The 21,524-nt window shown below is 47.5% G+C and overlaps 1 protein-coding gene across 5 annotated transcripts in view; it reads left to right on the top strand.

The window, feature by feature from the left end:
• The window catches only part of EML4 (EMAP like 4), a 1,387,551-nt gene that overhangs the window by 187,414 nt on the left and 1,178,613 nt on the right, over positions 1–21,524 (top strand). The window lies entirely within an intron of this gene.

The raw sequence follows: 21,524 nt of genomic DNA, 5'->3' as shown, positions 1-21,524 counted from the left end.
TCTGGTGGACCAGATTTGCCTATTGCAGATGGTAGGAGATGGTACAATCTCAGAGAGGGACAGTGAGGCTATGATGGGGGTATTAAAGAAGCTGAATGAAAGGGAAGACCAGGATCCTGGAACAGGGAAGTGGTCGGATGACTGTGAACTCTCCAAGCGTCTCCATGAAACTCTGGGAGAGTTACCCCTATGGTGAAAGAGCCACCTCTGTCTAGACGTCTGGAAAAAGACTTAAGATTCTGCCAAGCCTGTGACGTGTTGTCCTTACTGCTGCCTCTCAGGAAGTGGGTTTGGGGACTCAAAAAATCTGCAGTCTGAAGGCAAAGAACAGGGCTTTTACACTAGACATTGGAGCAGGGCCAGCATAAGCCAGAAACTTAGGAGGCGGCTGTTTCTTTGCCCACGATTCATTTATGTCGATTTCTGGTTCTGCTCGTTTCTTCGGGACTATTGAGACACCTTTTCTTTGCCATACCTTTTGAGTCTGGTGCCTCCAGATTGGATTGTCTTCCCTCCTTGGGTGTGAGGTCATGAACATCTGAGAGAACGTTGAGTCTGCAGAACTCAAGCATACTTGTAGTGTGTTATTCTCTCTGTGGCACCTTATCAGTTCTATTTATTTTCCTCTGCCACATGAACCAAATTATTCTTTGTTTGACTAATAAAACCTGTTTTGTGTTGCATCCCTTCTCTGTACACTCCATAACACCTATTAAACTGCAACTGTTCGCTCAGGGATCATTGGTCTTTTCCTGGGGCAAAATTGAGACCCAACACCCCGCAGACAGACTGGTGGAGGCCAAGTTACAATTTTTGACTCTGTCATGCTATCCTGTTACGATTGTGTACTGTCAACCCTTGGGCAAAGAGAAAAAATGCACATGGTGTCAGAAGTGAAGCGTCCAATAACCCCCTTGAGAGCACAGGAATTACTTTTCACCCAAGTCAGTTAATCAGAATTTACATACTCCGATTCTTACCCAGTCTCTTAATAGACCCTCATAGAACAAATGTATTGGGCTTAGTGTGGTGATCCCTAGTTTTGGTTTGATGGAGACTTTCAATACTTTCCATGGCCAGGCTTGCGGATTCCTATTTCGGGAAATGATGGTGCTGGCAGTGCAATTTTGATCCAAAGAGTGCTCACCTTCAACCCTTGTTAATTTACAAGATCTTTAATCCAGGTTTCACTTTAAGATTGACCCTATTGTGTCACAGCACACAAGATCTGGGACCAGGACACCATACGCCTTGCTAATAGGTTGAAATGGTTCATCTGGTGTTTACAATGAAGCTCAAGAAGGCCACTAAATTGCCTCCTCTTGGGTACCCCAGGTGACCAATGCTTTATGTAGTCACTGCAGGACTTCCTTCTAAAAATGCAGGAATGAATTACAGGGCTGGTTCTTTCAGAGTATTGGTTGGTCATTTAATTGGAGAGCTCTGCCCAGTAGTAAAGTGATCTTCTTCAAAGGGACAATGAAAGATGGAGACCATTCCTTGCCCGATTTGACAATGGGGACATAGTAGCTGTCCTCCTGGACAGCAAGGCTGCGTCGATCTTGATGGTGCTGTTCAGCTCATTATGAGCCTAGAGTTTTTGGAGAAAACCTAAGTCTTTGCTCAAATTAATTTTGCCCTAAGAATTAACAATTTATGGCAACCTGTGTCTAACTAACTTGCAACTGCTTCATGCAGGTTTGGTGCAGTGTTGTGGCCTAAAGCACCTATGGGTTGGACTAACCTTCAAGCATTTAAATGAAATCCAAAGACCTCTTCCCAAAAAAGAACCAAATTGTGCCCTCTATTTGAAAATTGAAATATTGCATATAAAAGCTGCAATGGCGTATGCCATCTTCCTTCCCGAGCCCTTCGCTCATCCGCCTCCAACTCCCTCAGGGTTAGCCGCTTCTCGAAGCAACGAGCTGGGGGTAGATCTCTCCGCGGCAGGGGCCTCCCTCTGGAACAGCCTTCCTGCCTCCCTGAAACTTGAGGAGAACCATCTCCGGTTCCGGAAGCACCTCAAAACCTTCCTCTTTGCTTCTGCTTTCCCTCTCCCTCTCCCCTGCTGAGCGGCTAATTAATTTTCACTGAAGCTGCACTGATCCTGCAATTGGACCACTCTAAACGGCCTCGGTCCTGGGCCCTGCCACTCTCCACTTGCACCGATGCCCTGGAACCCCTTTGCACTGCGGGTCTGTCTCTGTATCCCTACAGCCCCCCCTCCCCCAGCACTTGTTCTGCACTTACCTCACACTTGCCACTAGGTGGCCCTATTTATTTATTTATTACGTACGCCTCTTACCTTGTACTGCACTTCCCCCCCATCCCCTTCCCCTTGCACTTTTCACCCTCCCATACGCACGCACTTGCGCGATCTGAATGACACCTGGCCTAGTAGGATCGTTTTCTGTCTCCCCTTGTACCCCCCTCCCTGCCTCGTTGCGCCTTGAAACACTTGTGTATAGGCGCGTTACAAATACCATATCATATCATATATCATAGAGCAGCAAATTCCCCTGGGGCTAACCTGACGTTCTTGTGGACCACAGCAGACCTAGTTCCCTTCTTAGGCTTTTTCGGTGCGGGCCAGCCATGTCATGATAACATGGTTCCGTGGTTTGCATATCTTTTCAAGACATGAATTGTCCTATTTATGTATTTCTTTCTTTCCTAGTTCATCTCGTTTCCCACTTTACTGCCTACTCCCCTTTTTAGAATATAAATACGTTTAGCATGAGAATTTTTTCAATCTAATTTTTTTGTTTATTTTTGGCTATTAGGTTGGCGCGCCACCTACAAGCTCAACGGTTGCATTAGACCACAGCTAGGGGAAAATGGCATATCAGGAGGGACACAAAGCTTATAGGTGTTTTGGTAATTTACCCACCCAGTGACTGCCCATAGCCATGTTAATCCCTATGGCCATTTCCACCCACTTCCTTCCACCCCACCCAAAACACATCCTCCTTCGGTCTGTTTGTGGTAGCCTTACCATGCCTTACCATCAAACCTTGTGCTAGTGCCAGCCAGGTCTTTTTTCAAAGCAGTCTTCTGAGAGTTAATGGCTTGATTGGAGCTGTGAATAAGTGTCTTAACCAGGTTTGCCTTCAGCCACTCGATGTATAAGGCCTATGTGTGTCCTTCACTGAAGGTTTTTAAAAACAAGCGCTTGGCAAAGTCAACAGTTATGGCTTGTGTGTAAGTTTTAGGCATTTGCCAGGAGCTGATTTTATATGCCCAGATACTCGCACTATTTTGCAGCTGCTACCATCGATGGCCGGTTAATAAAACTACGGCAGTGCCTGGCTAATGCCTTTCCCATGATTGCACACAAAACCCAAAACTTTTCGCATCGCCAATGCTCGTTGTATCCTGTGTGCGTTGCTTTTTCTGGTCTAGTTACATGACATTTTACATGGGTTCGAAGGATGAATTGCGAATTAGTTGGACATATCGATGCTCCGGTCGCTGCTTTTTGTTGTCCCGTTACGGTGTTATGCATTTGTGTATGTATTTTAGGTTGCATGTACAGTTTAATTATGTTTCGGGAACAGCATCAAAGCATTCCTAATTAAGCACCGGCATCGTGCTTGTAATCATGTGTAATTTCAAAGAAAATGCTGTAGGGATCCCAGGGTAGTTTGTCTGAAAGCACGCTCCATGAGTGCAGCAGTCGGCTCTCAAATAACAGGATGGCCGGTAGTAAACAGATTCATGGCCTGGTAATATGATTATGAAGATATATTGGAGCGGAGCGCAGCACAGAATGTGACGGGCCCACTTCTGGTGTGCTGGTGATTTACGGCTGGCAGTAGACCCGTGAGAGCGATCCCTCCGAGCACCATGCACAGGACCCACCAGTCTGGTTTTCGCGTGCAATGACCATGTTCGATCACATCATGTGATCGTAAAACAGGCGGGGGACGTGGAAGAGTAAGTACTAGACATGTGTCCACTCGATTACATGCCCACTCGCAGCACATGCTGCCTGCCCACTTGCAGCGTGCCTGGCCACAAGGTGGGATGGGGGTTGGGGAGGAGGGGGAGGGTGTTGGTACTTTTGTTCAGAGGAGAATCACCTGGCATTTCGGTGCTGGACTGCCCAAGGGCAGGACAAAGACTGTTTTGGATATTTCTCCTCTGTGAAAAATAGTCAACTAGACTCTGGGTAAGACTCTCATAACCGTGACTGACTTCCCAGCACCCCCCTTGTTTTTGTGTATCAAACAGCAAGGCCTCAAAATGATACTTTGCAGCAGCTACATTACCGGTGAATTCTATCAGGGCTGGTTTATGGTGCCTAAAACGCCGCGGTTACACGGTCGTTTACTGCAGAGCTAGTCTTGTCAAGGTGCGTTTTATCCCGTGCTCTGAAATGCCATTGAGGCAGAGTATTTTCAGCCCAGGCCGTCACGTGGCCTGTCCCGGATAGCCGTGTTGTCCGTTAAATACTTGCTTGTACAGGCATCATAACCTGCTCGTTTACCGCAAGCGTGATGTTGAGCTTTGATAACTTAGCATATCCCTTTTCAGGTAACTGACACCGAGTAAGTGTCTTGCCATATCCAGCTGTGCCCAGAATAACCTAGCCTATGTCAGCAATATACATCACGGCGTGGATTGCTCCCTTCGTCGGACCTCGGTGCTTGATTCGTTTGGCCACTGACAAAAATCAGTAATTACAGTCTCTGGTTGCTGCCTGAAGCCCGCCTCTCGGGATGAGCAGAGCACACTGGCTGATGTGGACCAGTGTTGGAATAACGGTGACCCTTAATTGAACGGCTTGGGAGCAGCAGTGGAGTAGCTTTGTTGAAATAGTTTGGGTAGAGGGTATTACATCTAAAGAAAAGGGGCACATGGCAAATGAGGAGGACAAAAAGGTGTGCCACAAAAGTGTGGGGCGGGGGTGAAAACTCCCTTGTCCCCTCACTGGAATTGGGGGCATGCTTGGAAATCTCTTTAGTTTGATATGCTATGGTATTCATAACGCGCCTGTACACACGCGTTTCTAGGCACGCATTGTTTTAGACTACAGATAGTTTTCGGGACGTTTCCCCTCAGATTGCAACCACTTGTGGGTTATTTTTCATTCTTATTTGCTCCCCCTGACTAAATGATGTCCTAATCAGAGGAGGCCCTTGTCTTGACGTCGTGTAAAAACCAATTGCTACAGAGCGCCTTTGTGCCAACCCATACATATAATGCAATGCATAACCACTGATAAATCAGTGCCTGAAGCTAATACCTAGCCCGCCCCACCGCCCACAAAGAGTACCACTATGGATGATTGCATCACAACATATACAGTCCCTGCAACACTGTAGCGCTGTCCTCTGGGTGGTCCATTGACTCCATATGCAGCGGGATTGAGTTGATGGAGCCCGGGCTCATGTCCCCGCTGCCAACACCAAACTGTTAACACCCTGAGACGACAAACATTATTTACAAACGCTTTAAGTGCTCCAGGCCAACACCATCCTGTCCCCCCACCGCCCCCAGAGCCTGTTGACTCTTAATGCCGAAAACGTCAGTGAGAAACATCTTGACCTATTGCCCTGCAGTACATGTGATAGCTTGACACTTGCACGGCTTTATGCCACTGAGTCTGTATTTTTGGTCTAAGGCACATACTTTAGTGGTTCTGTGAACGGGCTCGCTGGTGGGAGCTGCATTGCTGATGCATTTTTATCCTATCTGATTTGCAATTGCTCAGCTGCCAATGAGTCATAGACCGATAGACGGCTCCTCTACTAGCCAAGGGCGAGTTCCTGCATGGTGGAAAGTGTTTGAGCCGATCGATTATCCATGCATGTGATCGAGATCTCACAGGTCTTTGGGAAGAAAAGCTTTTGTTGCAGCGGTTGTGCGGCTCATTTTGTTTGAAATTACCAACATTTTAAAAAAAAACAAGCTTGTTGATAGAGTTTAGTATTTTCATTGACCAGGGTAAGAGGGGTCTACTCGCAATCAAGTATGCTCTGTTATCACACGGTATATGGGAACCCTCCGAGGGTGCCAACACCTCTTCCTTAATCGGCGAATCATGACGTCTAAACACGCCCTTGGGGATGAAGCCCCCCTCTTATAGGCCACATTGCCATGTTCGCGCAGAACAAATGGTAGGTGGGATTTTAAAATTGCACATTCGATCACGCCGAGAAGTGATGATGCGTTGAGAAGTGTATGATGATGGCCATCAATGGATGACCAAATGAATTCCACTTATGGAGCAGGTTGCAAAGGTGAATGCAATGCTAAAAGAGAAACCACAGAAGCAATTGTAACCAGACACAAATTGTAGTGTGGAGAGAAGAATGGTAATCAAGCTGCTGACGTGCGTTTTTATTTATTTATTTTTTGGATTGGTTTTGTTTTTTGAGAAATTAATTGAGCTTTCTTTTATTAACTGAATATTTTATAGGTTTTTATTTTTAAAGTTGTGAAATTATGTCACTATTACGATACTCCTGTGAATAACATGCCATTTTGTTTCACATATTCGTCTTCTAGAGCCAGGGTCTGCAATCTCTGGCTTTCCAGATATTATGGACTAAAACTCCTACGACCCCTCAGCATTGACTGTGGGAAGATGTTTTGTACAACCTCTTGTGAGCCAAAGGTTGTACATCCCTACTATAGAGGGGCATTTCAACAAAAAGAAGGGGGTTAAACATCCCATGAGTTTCTTCAGAGTCCCCAGGGTATATGATTTAAGGATATTGCAATTGGTGTATTGCAGTTTTTTCACATGTGAACTATAAACATCATGTGTGTTAAACAAAGGTGATGATGTCGAAGGGGAAATAATTCTGCATTTTTCAAAAGTTGTGTATCGGATCATATTCCATTGATATGTATTAGGAAAAAGTGGCTTCCCAGAGTCTTCCCCTTCTGTCCATCGACAAAATATAGTGTGAAATGCCTGCATGGCACCAGATTCCGTTTCATGAACCGGTCTGAGAAAGGCTCCTCCACTTGCTTTCATTTTCATCTTCATGACACTCGAATGCGCTCCTAAACATACTCTTATCAAATTCAGTACTTTATCTGTTTGAAATGGAAACTGGAGCATAAACACAACAATGTTCCTTGTGAATGACCTCTTGATTTTCTTTACTGACGTACGTTTGACAGCTCCTGCAGTATTGTCACTTCCCTCCTGTCTTTTACAACGAGCGGAACCCTGACGCTGCATCAGGGGAGGCAGTGCACATCCAAGGCCTGCCCTGACCACGTGACTTTCAGCTGAAAGGTTGGCTCACGGCCTTGTCCAGGTAAGCCCAATTGGGCAAACCTTTATGGAATTGAAGAAGTGATATTTTTCGCTGTGCAAACTGGGAAAGAAACAAATGCTTGTGATGTGAGACCTGCCAGTTTCTTCATAGTATTGGGCACATAGCATCACTACTGATGCTGTTCTTCCACGGAAACCTTTCTCCAAGATGGCTGCTCGATTGGCACGCACCGGAGTGCTTGCCTGGCTGCCTTCCAACTAGGGCCTGTGATAGGCCAAGCTCACTACATCTGAGCCAATCAGCGGGCGCCGGCAGGTGAACGGGTCCCACCCCAAAGGCCCACTCCTAAGGCCCCTCTCTGAGCCTGTCCAGGCCTTGCAGGGCCCCATGGGTCCCCTACATGTCCCAACAACCTTTCATGCATCAGGAGGATAGTAGCACATTCAAGTGCCCCTGGCCTACGTGACACCCCCCCCCCCGGCAATCACATAGTGCGGTCCGCTGCTCTGTCTGCATGTAGGATCTCCCTGACTCTGACCACTGTCTGACAATCTTCACTAATCTATCTCTGATGGCACCTTTCCCAGCACCTGGTCATAACCACTAACTTTCTCTACCCTCTTACGACTCATCCACCGCCTACACCTCTTACTGGCTGTGCTGTAATACCTGTTACCCACTCCAAAAAAAATCAACAAAAATCGTCTTTGTTGTGTGCACATCCTGCATTTGTTTGCTGCCATTTTTACAATTGTTTTGGTGTGTGCACACCCTGCATTGTAGGAAGGTGTTTTTATCTGCTCCCTCACCCTACTCCATTCCCATTTTTTCCCAGTGCTGTATTCTGTCTCCACCCATTCCTACTCCTTCCCCGTGCCTCAGTACCCTCAACCTGGTTAAGTGTATCTCACTCTCTGCTGTTTGCTATGGTTGCTTTCTATTTCTCCTATCTTCTCAAACTGCTTCTCTATCGCCTATCCTTCACTGCTTACTTGGCAGGAAGAAACTCAAGAAGGACGCACTGGGCTTCAACCCAGGTCTTCCTATTGCTGGCACCTACATCACTGCTTCTACCAGAGAGACACTCACTGACATCGTCTTTATCGTTCCCTCACCTGACCTATGGACCCTCCACATGATCGCTCTTCTTTCTCCTTTCTCTTCCTCACCCATTAATGGTGGCACCCGCTGGGAGTCCTTCTTGCCCTTCTCCCACCTCCAGGGTTATCATCAATGTCTATCTGATTGGTACCATCATGGTTCAGGGTCCTCAACCCAACCATCTACTCTTTGATAAGCTCCTCCCTCGCTTTAGCAAACTTCCTTCCTCCTCTGAAACGGCTCCACTGCCACTTGCGCCTTCAGCATCCCTGGCTCCCTTGCCAACAGTCCCAACCTTAGCTCCCTTGCCACCGCCTAACCATTCTCCTACCCTCTCCTCAGTTTCCTTGCTGACACTCCCCTCATTGACAACCTTGTCCGCCTACTCTTCTTTGGTGCACCTGCAACCTAACATTTTATCTGGGGCTCCCTTGCCCCCTGTGGCCCTCCCCTCACTGGCTTCCCTGCCAGTAGCGTCATCCACTACTGTCCTGGCCCCCAGTGCTGGCCTGGGCCCCTCTGCCTCCTTATCCCTCAGGCACTTTCGCCACTTATGGGGGGGGACCTCTGTCCTCTGCTCCCCCCGTAAGACTTTCAAAGACGGTAATCTGCTTCACATTGCCACGCTTAACTCGCACTCTCCTGTCAAACACTACTCTGACATCTGCAACCTCCTTGAACTCCTGGATCTTGATGTTCTTGCCCTCACCGAAACCTTGTTCAAGGATAGCTCTGTCATGAGTTTTGACACTCCTCCCTGAAGGCTACAAGATACTCACTGCGCCTAGAGCAAATGAGCCGGGAGGCGAGGAGGGGGTAGGTAGCAGTGATTTTCCCAGAGTGGATTATGCCATTCCCACTCCGGCTTACTCCTCCTTTGAGTGTCTGGTCTGCAGGCTCTCCCTCTCTCCTAACTCCTCTCTCCTTCTGGCCACCTTCTATCGGCCACCAGGTCAGTCAACCCTCTTCAGCTCGGAATGGGCTGACCTGGCCTCTTTCCTACTTTTCTCCTCTCAACTCCTCCTACTGGGTGATCTCAACATTCATGTAGACTCACCTGATTCCTCAGGACCTTTCCGCAATCTTTGTGACTCTCCCTCTCCATCCTACCCTCTGGCCCAAAGCACATCACTGGCCACAACTTTGATGCTTTCATCTCAACAGACCTCCCTCTATCGATCCCTCTCACTACTGTGGACTGATCACTCTCTTCTCTTCTCATTTGAGGCTCTCTTCTCCTCTTGTATCGGTAAACCAGGCACTGCCTCCCTCTTACAAAGTCATCCGACCCACGAAAAGAGTGTCAGTGGCTTACCTTTCCTCTACCTACTCCCCGCCTTTTACTTTTGCAACTGACTCCCACCCTTACACAGCCCTCTCCAACTTCAACCTCTTCATTGCTAACACGCTTGACCCTCTTGTCCCTGTCATGAGGGTTCGACTCAAGCCTGCCAAAAAGTGTAACTCTTGGTACGACTCCGAGCTGGCCTCCCTTAAACGCAAGTGCAGGGCAGCCGAATGGAAATGGGATTCTTCAGGCAAACCCGCGGACAAATTGGTCTACCGCCTCATTTAAAGGAAATCTAGACTATGCATCTGCTCCAAGAAGAGTCTTTATTCAAGCCCGCATCTTTGCGGCATCGAACACAGCTGAACTTTTCAAAGTCTGCAAGGAACTAGCCAATACTGCGGCAGCATCCTCCACCATTGCACCCACCCAACCACTCTGCTCGGCCCTGGCTGCACACTTCTCCGCAAAAACACTAGACATTCTATCCTTGCTCTCCTCCTCTCCATCTCAGCCACCAACAGCTCGTGTGCCTCCCTTGGCCTCCACCACCCCTCCCCTTCGTCTCTCTTTGCTCTCCCCTGTCACACCCGAGGTCACCACACGCCTGGTCCATGAATGCCTCCTCCAAAACAGTGGACCCCTGTCCCTCCAAAACCATCAAGGACACAATTGACTCTCTCGCTCCAGCCTTGGGCAACCTCTGCAACCTCTCCCACGCCACTGGAGGTTTCCTCACTGCTCTCAAGCACTCCCCTGTGCACCCTCTGCTCAAAAAAACATTTGCTGACCCCTCCATTCCGGCAAACTATCGCCCCATTTCCATCACGCCTTTTCTTGGCAAAGTCCTAGAGAAGCTGCCGATATCTCGGCTCACCCTCTACACCGAATCGGTCAGCTGCTTCCACGACCACCAGTGTGGCTTTAGAGCATCTAGAGCAGAGGTCGCCAAACAGTCGGGCGACTAGTAGCTCGCCTGAGCCTTTTCAGTCGCCCGCGCTGAAGATACCGAAAATAAACATTTATCCTAAGTTATATTATTTAATGGTGCTTTTTGCACCCATGTTCCGTGTTCAGGATCCGAACTCTAGTCAGACCAATTGCAGGCAGAGAGCTTGGCTACTGTGCCACTTGGAAGTGCTTATGAATCCACTGACAAATGTCAGTATCACGTTATGCTTCTGCAGGCCGCCTGTAGTACCACAGTTGGCCTTGTGCGCCCCCACGACAGTCTTTCTTAAGCAAGCTGCTCTTGTTTGCCAGAGATGTTGGAGGGGCTGGGGCAGGATCAGGATCATTGTGACCACGAAATGAAAATATCACAGTAGCACTGCCGCTCGCCTGGAAATGTTCAAAATAATATTTAAAAAATGGTGCAATTTCTTTCAGGTGGTTTCTTTCCAAATTCCACACCGTACATTTCCACTTTAAATCACTTCCATGACACAAGTACACCCACTTTTAGTACATTAATCAATCCATAGACACGATGTACAGTAGAAGCCTACCAGGGTAGTTCAGCAGGTTGAAAGACCGATGCTGAGATGTTATATATTCAAAACTACAGGTTGTTAATCGTATGACTTTTTGCAATGCATTATAAAAAAAGTGCTATGCAATGTGTTTGGCCAGGGTACGGGTTGGGCTGGTTGCTTGCTTATATTCAGGGCTGAGGTGGGGATATTTCTGCCCCTGTGAAAATCAAAAGTTGGCACCCATGAACCCACAGTTTAATTTCCTAAAAACTGCTGTCAGCATAACGGAAGCATTTATTTGTGATTAACCAGTTTGACAAGCATATAACATCTTTATAAATATAACTTGTGCTAAAACACAGAGGGGCACACAAATAATGATAATGATGTGTTATTTATATAGCGCCTTAATCCAAAGCGCTTTACAGAGCACATATTTACATGCAATATCACCCAACTGAAATTGGTACTCATGTATCGACCTCAGAAGGATGAAAGGCTGAGTTGGCCTTGCTGGGATTTTAACCTGCGACCTGCAGATCACGCTCAGATCGCAGCAGCGAGCGCTCAACCCGCTGAGCTATCTTACTGGCAAATAACAGAGTATGTGTGGTGTCTGACAAAAAAAACATTTCAAAGAAAACTTGTGAACACAAGCAACATTTTTCAATTTGGAAATTACTTTTGTTTTTTTTATGTAAGTGTGAAATGCACATTTGGAAAACAATAGTGTACCTAGCATGTAGAAAGCCTGCATAAAACGCAAAGGAAGGGGCACAAAAATTACAGGATATTTGTGTGGTAGTCCAACAAATATCTGTCTTTTTGAGACAGCTACTAATAAATAAATAATGCAACGAAGAGGTTTTTGAAGTTCTTAATATATTCGTGAAGGCATATGTTATTCCATCTGTTTATAGAGAGGAAATAATCGAGCCAAAAAAAATTGGTAAAAATTCCAAGGTTTATAAATATCCCCACCCTGATATCGCCCACTAGTAGCTCTCCACTGTTGGCCTCCACTACAAGTAGCTCTAGCTAACGTAAAGGTTGGAGACCCCTGATCTAGAGGCACAGAAACTGCTCTTCTGAACACCCATGAAAACCTGCTCTCAAACCTTGATTCTAACTCTCTCTGTCCTCATTCTACATGACGTCTCCTGTGCTTTCGACACAGTAAACCACAACACCCTGATCCCTGGGCATCACGGATCGGGCCATGGTGTGGCTAACCTCCTTTCTTTCTGACCACCCATCCCAGGTGGAACTGGGGCCCTTTCTCTCCTCTATCACTTTCTCTACTTGTGGTGTCCCCCAGGGATCTAACCTATACCCCCCCCCCCCGGTTTTTCAATTGCTACATGGCCACCATGGCCCGTGGAATAGCCACTTTAACCTCCAACTTTGTGTTATGCGGATGACACACAGCTCTTTCAAGCTACTCTCACCCTCTTCCTGCTCCTCGCTCATTCCGGACTGTCTGCCTGCAATCTAGTCATGGTGTGCTGCAAATGACCTTTGCCTCAATGCCAGCAAGAGAGATTTTCCTCATTGGGACGCCTGCTCCCACTTTCCCTCTGGCCTCCCTGGGCCCTGCAACTCCATCCACCGAGGCAAAAAACCTGGGGGGTCATCTTCGACTGGACTCGCTCCTTCTCTTGCCACATCTCAGACATCTCTAAAATGTCCCACTACCAACTGAACCTTCTCATAGCTATTCTACCTTTTCTCACTTTCCCCCAGAGGCTCACTGTCTCCAGAGCCCTGGTACTCTCTAGGCTGGACTACTGTAACAGCCCCTTTCTTAACCTCCCTGCTTCTACTCTCTGTCCTCTTCAACTCATCCAGAACAGAACTGTAATACTAATCCTTGGCCTCAAGCCCAGGGACTACGTCTCCCCGCAGCAGAAATCCCTCTACTGGCTCCACGTGGCTGCAAGAATCCAGTTCAAGACTCTTTGCATTGTCCACAAGGCTTTCCGGGGCCTGGGCCCTCTCTATCTGCAATGCTCTGTTCCTAAATACTCTTTCCCGAGTCCTACACTCGTCTTCCTCAACGCACTGCGAGTGAGCCGCTTTTACAAGCAGAGATTTGGGGGAAGATCTTTTATTTTCCACAGGTGCCTCCCTCTGGAACAGCCTCCCTGCTCCTCTCCATCTTGTACCGGATCAACTAAAGTTCCTAAAACTCCTCAAGACCTTCCTCTTCGCCTCCTCTTTCTCTCTCCCTCTCACCTGCTAACCACCTATTTCTGCTTTCTTGCTCTCTCACCTCTACTCAGTTTGCCGACTGGCTGCCTGGTGCACCTTCAGAGTCTCACAGGTCCCAAGCTTCCTCACCAGTCTTCTGCACTTGCCTCCGGGCCTTGCGCTGCCACAGCACTACTGCACTTTTGGTCATGACCCATGAGAGTGGTACCTCTTAGCACTTAACCCATGTTCTGGCTGGACTGGGTGCGCTTGATAGCCAATTATCCCTCCCCCGCACCCTCTCCTCGCACTTCCTGTCTACGGACTACACTACCTTAATGTACCACTCCTAGTGAGCTCGTTTGTCTTGTCTCCCTTATGTCTTCCCTTCCCATGCATGGTTGCGCTTTGAAACACTTGCTGTATAAGTGCATAATAAATGATCAACCAATTGCCCACCGACACATATTTGTTCTTTAGATAGTGTTCATTGTAATTTTTAAAACCTATTTTGCTCTACAATGTTTCTTGTAATCCAAGAACCACTGCACAGTGGGACACTGCTTCAAATCCTGTTTATTAAAGGGACCACAAATGCTGTAAAAATTGCTGAATCATCTTTAACTAGTTGCAGCGTCAGGTGGTGAGGTGGCGGTGCTAGGGTAAGCATGTGTCCCCACATAGGAGTTCAATAGCAACTTTAACATTGTATAAGATTTCTTGGGGTCCTATTACTTTATTTCAATACATGCAAACGAATCGTTTGATTATCAGCCATATTTGCACATGGTAGCAAACCTCTTTTGTGTTTGGTTAGTTTAATTAGATTTTTGGCAGCTGGCCTGTAGAAATGTGTGTATATAATCAGCGTTGTGCTCCTTTTCTCTTAATGGCTTTTACGATAATATGTTGATGTGCTTCTTCATTGCTCATTGAGAAATGTTTGATGTAACGTGCTTGGAGCAGTCCTTTTTAATTCCACATTATCTATAGACCAGGTTGTGCATTTTGCATCCCTGTTGTCTTGTTGTTTGAGCCCAGAACACAATGTTCCAATTAGTTTAATCATTGGCAAATGTGGCACAGGATGTCTCTTTGCCAAAGCTGATTTGTGTTTTTCTGAAGAAATAAAATCTGGATTTTCCTTTTACTGGTTGGCGGTGTGTTGTTAATGCATCTAATTAGCCTTGCCGGGCTGCGTGGTATGCAAGATGGGCTAAATCCGATGATAATGACTAAGTTATGGAACATGTTGGACTATATGCACGTGGGCGAAAAGTTACGTTACTTGTTCTAAAGCGATGCAGAAGTGCTGGCGTACCGGCTGCTCGAGTGTGAACACTGAAAGAATCTCAATAGGGCTCGTATTGGCAGAGCAGTTACGCTTTGTCATTCTTTACCGTGAAATTCAAAGAGGCAACCATCTGTAGAGGCAGACAAGATCTGCCAAGCACTTCTATACTATAATTGCCTCCCATTAGGTGTCCTACATCCACACTTAAATCTACTGTTGTCCAGCGGCACAAGACCAGCACGGGATACCCCCATTTTCCCACTCCAACTTATTCCCTTCATCACCACGTGAGCCTTTCTTTTTTCTTTCCTGCTCATGTACATTGACCTCACAAGCTTAAACACGTCATGGAGCACAGGCAACATGATAATACAATTTGTTTCCCGTATGTTGCCTGTGCTGTTAAGTCGCATCGCCTGCTGCGATTGACAATATTTAAGAAGGCCTCGCTACTTGAACTCTCCACTTTACTCTTGGCAAGCAACAAATGGGGGGGCCATTACAAGGTTGGCGGTAGGGGTTTAACGGGGCTGGTAGAGCTGCCGGCCCCGTTAAACCCCTACCGTTGCATTACGAGGTCTGCTCGCGGGACCCGGTAAGGGTGCCTGATTTTACCAGGCGCCCTTTCCGGGTCCCGCAAGCAGACCAGGGTGCTAACAACGGGCCCATTATCAACGGGTCCGTTGTTAGCACCCTCCCCATTCCCAATTAGCCCTATGGGGGCTCGAATGGGAATGGGGAGGTACCGGGTCCCAGTTCCTTAAATGAGGAATTACCAGGTCCTCCAAGGTTGGAATGGCCCGGTAATTCCTCATTTAAGGAACCCGGACCAGGTACCCTGTAAGGGGGTAGCCATGCCGCTAATAGCGGCATGGCCACCTCCAACCTTGTAATGACCCCCATGGTGTTTTTTTAATGCATGTTGTATTCATGCCAGGGGAGAATGGATTTTGGCTCTGGCTATGCTCTTGCCACTTGACCTTCTTACCCAGGGGTTCTAATCTATTTGCCACTTCAATTATCCACATGCAGTCAGCACGACATTTCGTACTCTGCAAGACAACACAAATCACTAGCCAATGGCTAATGGCAAGTGAAAATGTTGAGGCCTGTTCCTAGACCCCTGTCTTCCCCCGCCCTTTTAAATGGCTTTTCACTTGCTGGAGCACGTCCCAGGGGTGTCTGTATAGGAAGGTGTCTACTTGAACTATAAATCAATTTCTCCCCTAATTTCCTCTGTCAGAAAAGCCTATTTTTCTTTCTCAGGCTAGAGCATTTCTGGATTGCTGCCCCATTTAAGAATATTCTTTTCCATAATTCAGGGGAAGAAGATAGCTGGAGTTCAGTGATTTTAGGATTCTAAGAGGGCAGTTTTTAAAACCTTTTTTAGGTTAAAATAGCATTTGTCAGGGAGGAGCGCTGTGCTGTGCATAGGAGGCCTAGGTAGATAACTGAAGTTGCACAACCTTTCCCTTCTATGGGAGGAAAGTAAGCATTTACTGCATTTAGATGATAACCCCCCCACGTTGGGATGCTGGACTACCTGTTAATGGCCACTAGATGGGGGCCAGGGTCTTTTCCAGTAAATACAGCCCGCCTGCGCACTGTTTGTCACTTTTATTACCCTGTGGCTACCAACCAGGGTGCCAAGGGCACTTTGCTTTTGGGGGAGGAGTTACAGACCACAGGGGGCTTGCAGCCTGTTTTTATTTTTGCCCCAAAAAAATTCAACCTGGCCATCATGGGAATGGAAGCTGGGGCTTCAGTCGGCACCCCGCCTCCATTTCCACAGTTCTGTTGTGGGGGAGCGCAAAGGTGGAGGCTGAGCTGAAGGAGTGATGGCATCCCTCAATGAGCTGGTAAGGCCATTGTCCAACCGCTGCTTTAAAAAATAATTTTATCAGAGGAGGCCTAGGGAGGAGCAGTCTATCGTGGGCGGGATGTAGGGTTTAGAGACGGTGGGCATCTGAAGGCTGGCTTCATCCAGCAAATAGCCAGTTTTTAAGGCAATCTGATTAGTTGCCTGCGCCCAGCCGGGTGATCCTGGGGTCTGCACAAGGACTCTGGAAGAAACTTGCCTGTACAAACAAACCAGTTTGGGAAAAAAATTCCCTTGATTGGGGATCATCTCTGGCCCTCTCCGTACAGTCTCAATTCCCTTGTGGGGTACACATAGGCCATGCACTTCAATGTTAAACCTGTGCTAAAGGTGCACAATACTAACCTGGTTGAGCGGCTATCAGGGTGTGGCACCTGGCTTGCTTGATAATATCCAAGGCCTCTAGGACCACTTCAGAGTGGAGGGGGAGGTTCTGGAGATTTGGGATGCTGATTTTGTCATGGCAATAGGTGTGTCCTAGGATGGGGAAGAACACCCAGACACCGGAAGCACATATCACCGCCACACTTAATGCCTATTTTCGTAGGGTGCAAATCTGAAGGATCAGCAGGTTTGACTGAATCCCTAATACCACCCCTCAGAATGTTAACATTCAGACAGGTAGCATAGTAGGCTTCCAACGGATGACTAGGCATAGCAGGAATACTACCAGATGGTCCATTGACACCAACCTTAAACCTCCACACTCTGTGATCAGAACAAACACTGATCAGTCCCACAGGCCACATCAGACAATGTCTGAAACACCCGCTGCAAGAGGATCCTCAGTCCAGGCCATGGTTGATGTCTCAACCTCCTTGTCATATATAGAGTTACTACATTTTATAAAAGAAAACAATCTGGCACTCTGCTTAGTAAAGTTGGGATAAAGCATCAGGCAAGGGAGAGATTAAGAAAAGCTTGGACGATCTTGGACAAGAACTTTTAATGGCGAGGAGAATGAGTCGATGGCAATGAATAAATAAAACTCTTAATATTTCGGCCCAAATCCTGTGAATTCTAGATGAAATGGCGAACCTCAAGAAGGCCCTAGTTCGTGTAGTCAAATACTCTTAGAACTACTCGCCTAGCACCGCTGCAGCCCTATGTGCGCCTGAAGCCACGCCAACCAGTGGCAACTTCGCGAGGTGACAAATGGTGGTCTTGGCTTGGCTGCATGTGTAAATATAAGAGGGCTAGGGGCAAACAGTGCACCCAGTTTTTCTTCAACGTGGTACAGTTTGGATAACTTACTTCTAAGGAGCCCATTAATTCTCTCCACAATGGCATTGGCCTGTGGGTGAGTGAACCCATCCGATGCTTGATGGCAAGTAGTGCTGTAACGTGTTGAAATGACGCATTGAAAAAAATGTGCCATTTTCTGACCTTAAAACCTCACACACACCCATTGAGGGAAAAGTTCCTGCACTAAGAATCTCACAGCACACTTGGCGTCTGGATGTGCATACAGACCTGCATCCACCCACCATGAGAGAGGACAGGCCACCAGTGAGGTACCTAGATCCATTACAACGCTCACCCATATCAGCGTAGTCTATGTGTAATTCACGGAACGGCCCAGAAGGGTGGGACAAGGTGCCCGTAATGTCCGTAGTGTCATCCCTGTACTGAAACCTTGACATGTAGTGCAATGTATGACCATTTCTGGAATGCTTTCCTGTATGTTTGGTATAAACCAGTCCTCCTGTATATTTGCTGCTATGTGCTGCTTTGGGCTGTGCGACGGATAATGTAACTGTTTGAAGGATACTGCCAGCTCCTCCTTGGGCATTACTGTCTTCCCAGAGCTCTCTTGCCTCCACAACAGATCTGTCGGGGATTGCACCGTCTTGTACTCCCCTTCCTCAAGTCGTACCATCGCTGCCCCTGTCGGTCTCTGCCCATCCTCCTGATCAACTGTGGAAGACCCTTCAACAAAAAGTATCTTGCCCTCTGTCAATGCACAGTCCCTTGCTTTGGAAGTGTCATCTTCCTCCCCCTCGTATGTGGCACAGTCGTGTGCTGTCAAATCCTCTGTAGTAGGCATGTCTAGCAAAAAGGTAGCCAGGTTTACTGTTTTACACCTAACCACATGAATATGGAGTGTAGAAAAAATGATCTCATATGCCGAAGACCTTTGCATAGTCAAGCTAGACTTTGACCTTTCTAGAATGGCATCTCCATTACAATCGTATAACTTTTCTCTATTGCAAAGGCAGCTGCTGCTAAAGCTTGTTCGCATGCAAACTGCTCTTGCATCACTACACCCAAAGTACCACTATAGTAGGCCAATGGGTTATGGCTCAGACTGCTTTCCTGGGTCAACACTGCTGCTATAAGATGGCCATCTGAATGTGAAAACCAATACAATTCCTGCTTATCAGTGGGGTGGCCAGTATAGGTGGCAAATTAATGACTCTTTTAAGTCGTCAAACTGTCTGATCGTTTTAGCCGTCCACTGTAACTTATGGGGCCTTATTACGGCTTTGGCGGTAGCCATGCCGCTATTGGCGGCATGGCTGACTCCAAAACCGGGTCCGGGTTCCCTGAATGGGGAATTAGCGGGCCATTCGCCGTTCCCATTCGAGCCCCCATAGGGCTCAATGGCAATGGGTGCAGGGAGCTAACAATGGGCCAATTACGACCGGCCCGTTGTTCGCTCCCTCGTCCCCTCGCGGGAACCGGTAACGACGCCTGGTTTTCTCAGGCGTCCTTACTGGGTCCCATGAGGGGACCTCGTAATCAGGTGGAATGGGAATAATGGGTCCGCATCCATTAGCGGACCCCGTTAACCCATTCCGCCTGACTCGTAATGAGGCCCATGGTCTTTTTGTCTTTTGTTCTTCCCTACGGGCCTGTAGAAGTGGTCTTGTGTACGCCACATAATTTAGGATCCAGGCCCTGCAGTAGTTGCACAGGCCCAGAAACATTTGTATCTCTTTAACTGAGGCGGTCTGGGGGTGGCGCGTACTGAGGCTGCCCTGCCTGTTAGTATTCTCTTACCATTCGTTGATATGAACTGCCCCAAATAGATTACTTCCTGTTGGCAATATTGCAATTTTGGCCTTGTCAACCTTGTACCCCCCTACAGGCCAACTTCTGCAGAAGTGCAACAGAGTCCCTTCGACAGTGCTGTTCACCGTCACTATGTACAAGCAGATCGTCCACGTACTGAATAATCGTGCTAGGCACCCGAATATTCCCAAGATCAGCATTCAGTATTCTGTTAAATATGCTTGGGATCTCGCAATACCCCTGAGGTAATCTAGTGTGTTCGAACCACATCTGGCCTTGTGTAAATTCCGTACAGTACCATTCGACTCCAGATGGAGTGGAATCGAGAAGAATGCATTTTTCAAATCCACTACCGTGAAATACGTGGCTTATTTGGGGATGCTGCATAAAATTGTCACAGGATTCGGAACGACTGGAAACTCTTCTGTACCACGTCATTTAGGGCGCGCAAGTCCTGAATCATTCTCCAATTGCCCCCTCTTGATTTTTTGACTGGGTACATTGCCATGTTACATAGGTATGTAGATGGCACGATAATCTCCCGGTCCAGTAGGGCCTGTATTGTTTTTCTAATACCCTCCTCTGCCTCTTTCGATGGTGGATATTGTGTTACCCTATGCAGCACTGCACCTGGCTTCAGTGTTATACGAACAGGTGTTACGTCTTTCAGTAATCCTACATCAGGTGGATTTGTAGTCCACAACTGTGAAGGCACGCGTTGTAAATGAGTTTATGCTGTCATTAAGGGAAACTGCACTCTCTTTACTGTATCATTGTCACATGGCATGCTGATCTCTAAGATTATTTCCCCCTCTTTGTCGTTATCTGCAAACAATTCTTCATCTGTCATCTCCTTTAGCTGCTCTATTGGATCTACACCGAGCACTGTGCACCACACACACACACCCATCCTCTTCCCTTCCCAATAGGACAATCCTCTTGTCCAAAACCAACAATCCCTGTAAATCCAGCGATAATAAATATCAGTGGGCACTCGCCAACACTGTTTTGCAATCTGGGGTACTGCCTCCGCAATCACCGTAATACCATAAATAAACATGTCCGGGGCTACAGGAATCCAGTGTACTACCACCTTCCTTGTCATTGTGTGTATTATCAACATCACCCTTACAGCGCACATCCCAGGCGTGGAGCAGACTACCCCATGATCTGTAAAGGATATAGTCATGTTTTAACTTGCTGAGCAGGACCCTACCCAGAAAATTGACAGGGGAACTCTCGAAATACACTAAGGGCACCCGTATTACCTTCCCTCCCACCTTTAGGTCTAACTCCTCGGTATATGGAACCTTGGAAATTGTCCCAGAGAATCCCTGCGCTTCAAGATATTTTCCTGATAGTAGGTGGTTTCCTTCCATGATACATAATTTAGTTGCACCAGAGTCCACCATGAATATGAACTGCTTATTCCCTATCTCCACCCCATCAAAAGTTCCTCTTGAGGGTGGGTAGTCGAGACCGGACAGGCGAGTCCTCTCTGTGGGCTGTCCTAATCAGGATTTGTTCCTTCCAGGGAACAAGAAGGGGCTACCTCCTACCACTGCTGCTCCCCCAAAGGGAGCGGCAGCCCCAGCTGGTATCCTGTTAGGGTAATTTCTGGTGGTCGGCAGAGCCGTACCCGAGGTCCACGGACCACCAGCTCTCAGAAGTCCCTAACTCCTTCCGCGTCCCAAAGAAGTAGAGGGGCCACACAAGAGCAATTAGTTGCTGCTGTTTTATTAGGAGAAACCAGCAGGGACAAATTCATGGAGCGTAGGTTCCAGACACCTTCTCCGAGTCAGGCTCGCAGGCCAGTTTTCTACCTGTGTGACGTAACAGTTTGCATCACTTGCGAAAGCTCATCCCCAAACGTATTGCCACTCCGGTTGGTTCCCCGAGTAGTAGGTTCAGTATAGGACCATATAGTGAAACTGGTTATTGGTGGATTAGAGGTCAGGTGGTACACTTGGTTCGTCCCTAGAAATTGTTACTCTGAAAATGATACATGGAGAGGGTTAGTGATTGGTTGTGTGGTGTTGTCGTC

This window comes from Ambystoma mexicanum, chromosome 4q (genome assembly GCF_040938575.1).
Source record: "Ambystoma mexicanum isolate Mex_15411 chromosome 4q, UKY_AmexF1_1, whole genome shotgun sequence".
In the NCBI taxonomy this organism is placed as follows: Eukaryota; Metazoa; Chordata; class Amphibia; order Caudata; family Ambystomatidae; genus Ambystoma; species Ambystoma mexicanum.
This window is presented reverse-complemented; position numbering and strand designations above follow the sequence as displayed.